General features: G+C 35.1%; 1 long non-coding RNA gene across 4 annotated transcripts; it reads right to left on the reverse strand.

Moving 5' to 3' along the window:
* Window positions 1-4,316: 4,316 nt before the first annotated feature.
* On the reverse strand, window positions 4,317-6,089 carry LOC139353658 (uncharacterized). Of its 4 annotated transcripts, XR_011604874.1 has the most exons (4): window positions 5,916-6,089; window positions 5,392-5,711; window positions 4,679-4,862; window positions 4,317-4,517 (listed from the first exon to the last, which is right to left on the reverse strand). It is a non-coding gene; the product is annotated as an uncharacterized lncRNA (long non-coding RNA). The 4 variants fall into 4 exon arrangements; XR_011604875.1 differs by lacking the exon at window positions 5,392-5,711 and having other exon boundaries at window positions 4,712-4,862; window positions 5,755-6,087; XR_011604873.1 differs by lacking the exon at window positions 5,392-5,711 and having other exon boundaries at window positions 5,916-6,086.
* Window positions 6,090-10,810: the final 4,721 nt, after the last annotated feature.

Here is a 10,810-nt window from a genome sequence, read left to right on the forward strand (position 1 = left end):
TTTTTGAGCACTGATGAACCCTAGGACATGCCTATGTTAATTTAAGCACTTAGTTCCATACAAATTGTGCGCTCATTGAGCGCTCAGTGATGAGCTTTTTGCAGTGATTGAGTGCTCAATAAGCGCTGAATGGTACTGCACAATTTGTATGGAGCTATGTGCTGAAATTAACATAGGCATGTCCTAGGGTTCATCAGTGCTCAAAAAATAGCACGCATTGAGCGCTTTTTTGAGAGCCCCTTTGAGCGCTTTTTTGAGCAGCAGAAAAAGCACACGTTCAGCACATGTTGAGCGCTCGATTGAGCAGCGGAAAAAGCACACATTCAGCACATGTTGAGCGCTCGATTGAGCAGCGGTAAAAGCACATATTCAGCACACGTTGAGCGCTTAGCAGCAAAAAATTTCAGTTGTAATTTTAATTTTTATTTGTTTATTTTAAAATTTGAGCTCGGGGGTTTCCGGTGTTATCGCTGGCACCTCCTCCTCAGCATCTGGTGCCGGCGTTGCCTTTTTTTTGGTACAACTCAAGTTTTTAATGCACCGCATTGCCTTCTGCAGCTCCTTTTCTGGAGGCTCCGAGGGATCCACCAGGGCGATTGCATCTAGTATTAGAAAAAAATTAGTTTTAAAAATAAAACAAGACGAGAATAAAAACGAGTGACCGAAAGTAATCGTTATTTGTAAGATTTATTTATAATAAAAGAAATGTTATCTTTGGCATTCAATGTAAAAATCCCAGAAGTCTTTTAAAAATTAAACTTACAAACAATAGTTTTCAGCCTCAACAAAAACTTACTTAATAAGGCACGGGCGAAATTTAGGTAGTCTAAGCCTCCTTCTGTTTTGCCCCCCCCTCCAAGTTGTGGGACAGAACAAGTTCCTCGGATAATATGCATAAGATGGAACGACTTAGCCTTCCATTTTTTTATAGATTTACCATCAGCCTTGTCTAAAAATAAAAGAAAATTAAAAAAATATCGAGAAGAAATTTGCAAACTTTTGTTTTCGGTCACTTGATTTATTTTATTTTGTTGTAAAAAATTATTTATGCATTTTTTTTATTATTTATTAAATCATTTATTTATTTTGCAGATGCGGAAAAAATAACAATTTTCCAGGGACGGAAAATTAGAGATGTTTGAGATTTTTATTTAAATAGCCATGATTGTTTACTTACACAAAAATAAAAATTGTGCTTTAATGTTATTAATACAAAAAATCATAAGTTATAAAAACAAACATCTCTTATTTTTGGTCCCTAGGAACTTAGCACTCAATAAGATTTTCAAATTTTTTCACAGATTCATTCATTTGTTTATTTATATGCATCATTTGTTGTTTTTCACGTCAAAAATTAATATTTTTCACAGCTATTTTTTTTCCACCCCGTGTTTTTTTGGGAATCTTGTATTTTCCATTTTTTTAATGTACATTAACTTGATTTTACTCTCACTGATTAAATTAATATTGGTCTGCGACAGACTTACCTGGGAATCGTATAGGTATCACATTTAAACCACTGGTTTATTTTATTTAACTACCTTAATTGCGTGCAATTCTAACTCCTTCACATAAGTAAACCCTAGTGAAAAAGACGAAAAAAGTCGCGTGCCTTCCAGAAAAACAACAAGCAACAACAACAACGGTTCCGCTAATCCGTTGTTGTTCTGTTTTTTTGGCATGTCCCGTTTGGTCTATGCATCTTGCACATAAAAGCAGGGTATTTATAGACATATCCGACTATGCAAATCGGTTTATAAAAATATATTCTTAAAACTTCATATATTATTAAATAATATTAATAAACCTATAAATTTTTGTAAGAAATACAAATATTTGGAAACAGAAACCTATTATTTTAAATGGTTGTTTTATCATTTACGAACAAATGTTGCATTATTCAAAAGGCAAGGGTGCACAAAAGTCTATATATTTTAGTTGCTGGGCCTCCTTCCCATCACACGCACTTTTCCGTCTGAGACATGGCGAGAGAGGGAGAGCCCAAAATTACTTTTTGTGCGTTCTCTTCTCCCGACTGAGAGCGCGTCGCTTTGCCGCCGTTGCGCTCAGCTCTGCCGGCGTCGCTGGCTTCTCTGCCGACGTCGCAGTCGGCTTCGTGATGATTGGGCGCTTAACTCAATTGTGGAACTGCAGGGTAGTTGCCGGCCGAACTTAGCGGCAAAGAAAAAAGCCCAGCCGGCGCTCAGAGAGAGCAAACTGCGCCGAGAAATGAGAGCAATGGAGAGAGAACAAAGTGCTCGGCTAACTTATTTTAAATTTTGTTATATTTTTTGTTAAATTTTGGGTATCTGATAGTCGAGCTACTCGACTATAGCGTTCTTCCATGTTAAAAACAGATTTCGTTGCTCCTCTGCTACATCCAGGGCAGACTTTGACTTAACTGCCTCGGCGTATGCACTTTGACGTGTCAATTACGGTCAGTAAATATCTAAAACCCTTATTTTCTTTCAAAAACGGTATCATTTCAACTAAATCAATTTGCCATGTGTCATTTATCCCGTTTTGAACAAACTTTCGCCGTATAAAGTTTTTTCGCGCTGCCTTATGAATTTCATCGACAACTTGTTGTTTGCTCATCTTAAGGTGTTGATTTATTAGTGTTATTTTTTATTTGATGACGATGGTTGCTTAGTCAATAATGCTTGCTTATATACAAGAACATCCCTTTTTATTTCTGAACGCATCTTTTTGAAATTTCAAAACATAATCGTGTTAAATCTATTTGCACATCCTTATCATAGGTACTTTCTAAATCAGATAGTTGAATATCAAAATTTTGTAAAGATACACACTTAGGAATAATATGATTATTGTAAAGATATATTACTTGTTGTCTTAATATGGAGTTCCAACATAAAAATGTAGTAAAAAATATGCATAATCTTAGTAATGATCTCCAGGATTCACAATCGAACTCAATTTTGTTACCATACTGATTAATCACAAAAACGTACTGATTATCTGATTTCCTAAATCTAAAGTTACATTTTATGGAGTGCAAGCACGGATGATCAATAATTGTATCAGGCATCAGGTTTCAACTGAATAAATTCCTTATCCGTAAGCAGTTGCATCCATTCGTCTTTGTCAAATCCAATGAAATTATTTTTACTTTGCTGCATCCAAACCATCGGCAAAAATTTTCGAGTAGTTGACAGACCACATTTCAATTTTAAGTTATGAACAACATAATACTCGAATCCAAAAATGACTTCGTGGTCCTGTTTCTTTCGAGAAGTTTTATTTCTTTTAGTTACACACATGTCCATCAGGTAAGACTACTTTAAATAAACTGTAAATATGTTCTAGTCTTACCGGTATATAAAGGAGAAAGCCCTAGCAAGCACACCCTCAGTTGATTAAAAAATCTCAACCAATGATGAACACAGTATATCGTAATTCAAGCATTATAGTAGATTTTCAATATGTACTTGGTAACAACAAACAAGTTTTCGTTAAGGAGCTGGCGTTTATGCCTGCTGGAACTGTTATACCTAATTTTTTCCATTTCAAACCGCCATATAACATAAAAGAATTGGATAATGGAGCTCTTAAGCAGCAGCACCTTAACCAGCAGAACGTAAACTGATTGGATTGGTCAGCTGGAGGTATTCCATACACAAGTCTTGAAGAAATACTCACACCACTCAATAAGTATCACACAGTTCTTGTTCGTGGTGAAATTAAAAAGAATTTTTTAATCAAATATTTATCAACAAACATAATCGATATAGATATTCGAAGAAGTTTAACTCAACTACTCAATTTTTTTACGAATTGTAGAATACACAAGAAAAAACTTCCACTTCGATGTTCATTAAATAATTTATTTAAGCTGTTTGTATTCTTAGAAAACACCAATTATGAAATATATCGTAGTGGTGACACATGTGTTTAAAATTTAGTAAAAAGAAATTCATGGTCCTATCAGGTTGTCTCTTATTATGGATTCTTTTAAGAGATTTTTTGGAAATGATCCCCGTAAAAATGTATACACGCGGGTATTTACCCTGCAGTACCATTCAGCGCTTATTGAGCACTCAATCACTGCAAAAAGCTCATCACTCAGCGCTCAATGAGCGCACAATTTGTATGGAGCTATGTGCTGAAATTAACATAGGCATGTCCTAGGGTTCATCAGTGCTCAAAAAATAGCACGCATTGAGCGCTTTTTTGAGCACCCTCTTGAGCGCTCGATTGAGCAGCGGTAAAAGCACACATTCAGCACACGTTAAGCGCTCATTCAAGCAGCGAAAAAGCGCACTTTCAGCGCTTAGCAGCAAATAAAATTTCAGTTGTAATTTTTATTTTTTTTTGTTTATTTTAAAATTTGAGCTCGGGGGTTTCCGGTGTTATCGGGGTCGCTGGCACCTCCTTCTCAGCATCTGGTGCCGGCGTTGCCTTTTTTTTGGTACAACTCAAGTTTTTAACGCACCGCATTGCCTTCTGCAGCGCCTTTTCGGGAGGCTCCGAGGGATCCACCAGGGCGATTGCATCTAGTATTAGAAAAAAATTAGTTTTAAAAATAAAACAAGACGAGAATAAAAACGAGTGACCGAAAATAATCGTTATTTGTAAGATATATTTATAATAAAAGAAATGTTATCTTTGGCATTCAATGTAAAAATCCCAGAAGTCTTTTAAAAATTAAACTTACAAACAATAGTTTTCAGCCTCAACAAAAATTTACTTAATAGGGCACGGCGAAATTTGGGTAGTCTGAGCCTCTTCTTGTTTTGCCCCCCTCCAAGTTGTGGGACAGAACAAGTTCCTCGGATAATATGCTTAAGATGGAACGACTTAGCCTTCCATTTTTTTTATAGATTTACCATCAGCCTTGTCTAAAAATATAAGAAAATTAATAAAATATCGAGAAGAAATTTGCAAACTTTTGTTTTCGGTCACTTGATCTATTTTATTTTGTTGTAAAAAATTATTTATGTATTTTTTTTATTATTTATTAAATCGTTTATTTATTTTGCAGATGCGGAAAAAATACCACTTTTCCAGGGACGGAAAATTAGAGATGTTTGAGATTTTTATTTAAATAGTCATGTAAACGAACATGACTTACACAAAAATAAAAATTGTGCTTTAATATTATTAATACAAAAAATCATAAGTTATAAAACCGAACATCTCATATTTTTGGTCCCTAGGAACTTATCACTCAATAAGATTTTCAAATTTTTTCACAGATTCATTAATTTGTTTATTTATATGCATCGTTTGTTGTTTTTCACGTCAAAAATTAATATTTTTCACAGCTATTTTTTTTTTTGGGAATCTTCTATTTTCCATTTTTTCAATATACTTTAACTTGTTTTTACTCTCACTGATTAAATAAATATTGGTCTGCGACAGACTTACCTGAGAATCGTATAGGTATCACTTTTAAACCACTGGTTTATTTTATTTAACTACCTTAATTGCGTGCAATTCTAACTCCTTCATATAAGTAAACCCAAGTGAAAAAGACGAAAAAAGTAGCGTGCCTTCCAGAAAAACAACAAGCAACAACAACAACGGTTCCGCTAATCCGTTGTTGTTCTGTTTTTTTGGCATGTCCCGTTTGGTCTATGCATCTTGCACATAAAAGCAGGGTATTTATAGACATATCCGACTATGCAAATCGGTTTATAAAAATATATTCTTAAAACTTCACATATTATTAAATAATATTAATAAACCTATAAATTTGTTTAAGAAATACAAATATTTTAAAACAGAAACCTTTTATTTTAAATGGTTCTTTTATCATTTACGAACAAATGTCGCATTATTCAAAAGGCAAGGGTGCACAAAAGTCTATATATTTTAGTTGCTGGGCCTCCTTCCCATCACGCGCACTTTTTCGTCTGAGACTTGACGAGAGAGGGAGAGCCCAAAATTACTTTTTTGTGCGTTCTCTTTGCGGACCCGACTGAGAGCGCGTCGCTTTGCCGCCGTTGCGCTCAGCTCTGCCGGCGTCGCTGGCTTCTCTGCCGACGTCGCAGTCGGCTTCGTGATGATTGGGCGCTTAACTCAATTGTGGAACTGCAGGGTACATACACACACATACACGCGTAAGAACATTTCGCATTGTCTGGCTCTGACGTCATAGCTTTTTTCTTTTGAGGTTTGTGGGCGTTAGAGAGGGCGTAGCAAAATTTTTTTTTGGTCAACCGATAGGTATTGACAAGACTAATACATTTCAGTTAAAATTTTCTATCTAGCATCAAAACTGTAGGAGTTACATTTTAGGGCGGTTTGTGGGCGTTAGAGTGGGCGTGGCAGTCTACTGAAACAAACTTGCGCTGCGTAAGAAGCTCAGGAATCTGTACGCCTAATCTCAATAGCCTAGCTCTCATAGTTTCCGAGATCTCAGCGTTCATCCGGACAGACGGACATGGCTAGATCGACTCGGCTAGTGATCCTGATCAAGAATATATATACTTTATGGGGTCGGAAACGCTTCCTTCTGCCTGTTACATACTTTCCGACGAATCTAGTATACCCTTTTACTCTACGAGTAACGGGTATAAAAAGAGTAAAAGTACACCCAAGAACATTCAGTCAGATCATGGGAAAGAATTTTTTAATTCCACTTTTAGGAAATTAATGGATAAATTTGACATAAATCATTATCATTATCGCTTTAATAGAACATTAAAAAATCGTATGTGGAAAATGTTTAGTATGCAGGGTAAATATAAGTGGATTCATAACATCAATTATCTCGTAAATCAATACAATAATTCAAATCACCGAACAATTAAAATGAAGCCTATAGATGTCTGCACGAAAAATGAAGAGTTTTTTTTAAAATCGGTATATAATATACCAAAAATATTTCCAAAACATAAATTTTTAGTATGTGATTTTGTTAGAATAAGTAAATACAAGGGAGCATTTATGAAGGGATTCGAACCTAATTGGACCACAGAAGTTTTTAAAGTTTTAAAAGTCAAGTCTACATACCCCGTAACATATGAAATACAAGATTATATGGGTACCATTATTAATGGGTCATTTTATGAAGAGGAACTTCAAAAAGTGAAAGACAAAAATGCTTTCCTAGTAGAGAAAATACTAAAAAGGAAAAATAATCAAGTGCTTGTAAAATGGAGCGGTTTCGATTCCAGCCACAACTCATGGATATCTGTAAATGACCTGCTAAAGTAATAAAACGCAACAATAACAAGTTTAATTTTTTATCTATTTATCTACAAATTTTTATTCTTATAATATAAACATATAAACATTTATTTAATAACGGGTTTAATTTTGGCTACTACTTCTTATATGTTCAATATTATAATGACCATGAGCCAATGTATTACAGTTATCTGGTAAAATAGATCTCTTATCATCCTTTTAATTAAGACTTATTTTGTTCATAATTTCAGTATAGAGGATGTGCGACCTACTTCGAATAACTCGCTGGGATCCATAAAATGTTTTATTATATTTTATACATTCTATATAATCTTCATGATTCAGTTTTTTAATAACTGATTTTTTAGCTCCTTTAATTTTTTTATACATTCGTTTTCGTTTCCTTCCTTATCAACTAAACAAGAGTATGCCTTAGCCTTAAGTCCAGCAAAAGAAGTCATAACCCTACCTGCATGTTCATCCTTCATTTTTCCAGGTTCCCTATTATTAGCTTGAACTATATTAAATTGGTTTTCTAGTTTATAATTTGAGGTATCGAATCGTTCAGGATTTTCTTTTATAGTTTCGTAAAAGTCTTCCTCTGAAGATAAAATAAATGAATCTGTATCCATATAAATTATTTTCGAAGAAGGACTTTTAAGTAATAGAAAATTATAATAAAATTCATACATAATAATAGTATATTTCTACGCTTGGCGACATTTTCCATTGTTTTGCCGTATACTGCATTATTCGTTAACTTAAAAAAATGTTTTTCAAAATAATTTTCGGCTAGTTTTCTTTGATCAGTGCTGATTGTGTAAAAGACAAAACCCTATGTATTTTTTTTACAATTAAACCATACAAAGTTGAAGCTGTTTTAAGTGGATAATGTATTCGCATTTATTCGATAAATCAGCTATAAGTTTTTTCTGCTTACCTCCTGGAGGAACTTTGTTTTCTGGACAGAAAGGCAAGTAGTTATGTGAGTCATGCCGATCAGTAGGATATTCTAAATCCACTTCTAATATATATCCTACATTTCCCTCAGCAGAAATATATTTATAATCGAACGATTCCAATTGATCATTACTTATAAATTTAAATCCTGAAAGCGGTAAGGGCCCAACCATATAAATTATTTGCATCAATATAGCTGAGGTAGTTATTTGGTTTACTTGAATCAAACTTAGTTATATATTTATTATTAGCTATAGAAATTCTTTGGGTACATTGAGTTAACCCACCCCTTATCGCTCTTTTTAAAAAGTTGTACATGTCTCCGTCGCTAATAAGTTTTAAATTTACATTAGTATACTTGAGCATAGCATCCCAAGATATTGACGGTGCTGTAACATAGTTAATAGGGTCAAGCTTATAAATTTTCTGACAAATTTTTCTAAAATTTTCGAAAACATCGGTCAAAATTAAAACATCACTTTCTAAATAAAGTTTTATATAATCTTTTATAGTATTACAGTTGAAAGTTTTCCAAACCTTTTGTGCAAAATTGTAATCATCTATACTACAATTTTCTTCGCTGAGAGAATTGTAAAAACTATCAATGTCAGGAATCTGGGTATTCTCAAATTTTTCAAAACTATCTAAATAGTCGTAAGGGAAAACACCCTTCCTACGCATTTGCTTAAATTTTTCTCCCTGGAATTTAGTACTTAGAATTTTAAAATCTTTGTCCTCCATGTAGCTCGATAGTTTTTCTAAACTAGAATTTAAAAATCTAATCGAATCGATATATCTTATTTTATATCTATTTGATGCATTTATTTTAATTGTCTGCCCTAGCGCTTTATAAAGCTCTTTATTACAGGGTATGGGGCTTAAGTCTCCTTCTAATTCAGTAATGAATAAATGTATGTCATATTTAGATAAGTTATGAAATACTACAGGAAAGAAGGGATCACTTAATTTGTACTTTTGCTTACAATTTTTATGAATGTGACCCATGTATTTTCCAGAAAATTGATCAAAATATTTGTCCAGGTCGTCAACGTTTATTTCCTTTTCACAGGCACAGCAGTAGTAGATTAATACGGGAGCTGGCTCACTAGGTAATAAATCATGTCAAAAAAGGAGGTGGGGGTGACCCTAATTAGTCACGCATGGTTGCACACAGGTGTTCTAATGACCTAATTAGCATAATTAAGTCAAAAAGGGGGGTGTTGCTGACCCTAATTAGTCACGCATGGTTGCACACAGGTGTTCTAATGACCTAATTAGCATAATTAAGTCAAAAAGGGGGGTGTTGCTGACCCTAGTTAGATGAGCATGGTTGCACACAGGTCACTTAATGAGGTTAGAAAGTGGTGTGTAGGAGTGTGAGAGAGTGGTGTTTTGATATGTCTTGTTTTGTCTTGTCTTTTTCTCACGCTAAAGGTGCGTGTGTGATAGGGGTGTTTTGTCATGCGTGGGATTTTGTGGAGTGCAATGGTTGCACACAGGTCACTATGTTGCTACTAACTTGGGTTAGAACGCGTTATGCGTGGGCGTTTTGTTGAGTCAATTAGGGTTGTAGGTGACACCTGGCTTGCGTGTGTGATAGGAGGTGTCTTGTCATGCGTAGGATTTTGTGGAGTGCAATGGTTGCACACAGGTCACTATGTTGCTTCTAACTTGGGTTAGAAGGCGTTATGCGTGGGCGTTTTGTTGAGTCAATTAGGGTTGTAGGTGACACCTGGCTTGCGTGTGTGATAGGAGGTGTCTTGTCATGCGTAGGATTTTGTGGAGTGCAATGGTTGCACACAGGTCACTATGTTGCTTCTAACTTGCGTTAGAACCCGTTATGCGTGGGCGTTTTGTTGATTCAATTAGGGTTGTAGTGACACCTGTCTACGGTCTTGTAGTCAAAAGGTGTTGGTTTGAGGGATATTAGACCGCATACATTTGTGGTGTTGGTTTGAGGGATATTAGACCGCATACTTTTGTGGTGTGAAACAAGCGTGAGTTCGGTAACCTTCTCCTCTTTAGCGAGCATTAGATGGGAAAGTGAGCGTAGGAGTGTAAGAGGGGTGTTGTTGGTGGTGGTCCCTAACAAAAACGTTGTTTTGTTATGCGTAGGCGTTTTGTTGATTCAATTAGGGATAGTTTTAATAGGTTAGATTCAATTAGGGTTGTAGTTGACATCTGTTAGTGTAACCTGTCTACGGTCTTGTGGTAAAAATGGTGATTGTGGTGGTGGTTCCTAACAAAACAAAAACAAATGAGATCGTTTATTTAGTCAAATACGTTTTTCTTTAATCAAATTTGAAAATTTTTTCTCACGCGCTTATAGAAAGAGAAAACGGTTACCTTCTAAGTTTTCAAAAATGTATGTGTTAAGGAAAAATGTGGATAGTAGTTCAGTTTTAGAAAACTATTCGTTTTACAAGGGGTGTTTTGTCATGCGTATGAATTTGTAAAATTATATTTAGGCGGAGGAGGAGGAGGAAGGGAAGTTGTTTTGTTATGCGTGGGCGTTTTGTTGATTCAATTAGGGTTGTAGGTGACATCTGTCTACGGTCTTGTGGTCAAAAGGTGTTGGTTTGAGGGATATTAGACCGCATACTTTTGTGGTGTGAAACAAGCGTGAGTTCGATAACCTCCCCCTCTTTAGCGAGCATTAGATGGGAAAGTGAGCGTAGGAGTGTAAGAGGGG

Source organism: Drosophila suzukii, chromosome Y, assembly GCF_043229965.1.
Source record: "Drosophila suzukii chromosome Y, CBGP_Dsuzu_IsoJpt1.0, whole genome shotgun sequence".
NCBI lineage: Eukaryota > Metazoa > Arthropoda > Insecta > Diptera > Drosophilidae > Drosophila > Drosophila suzukii.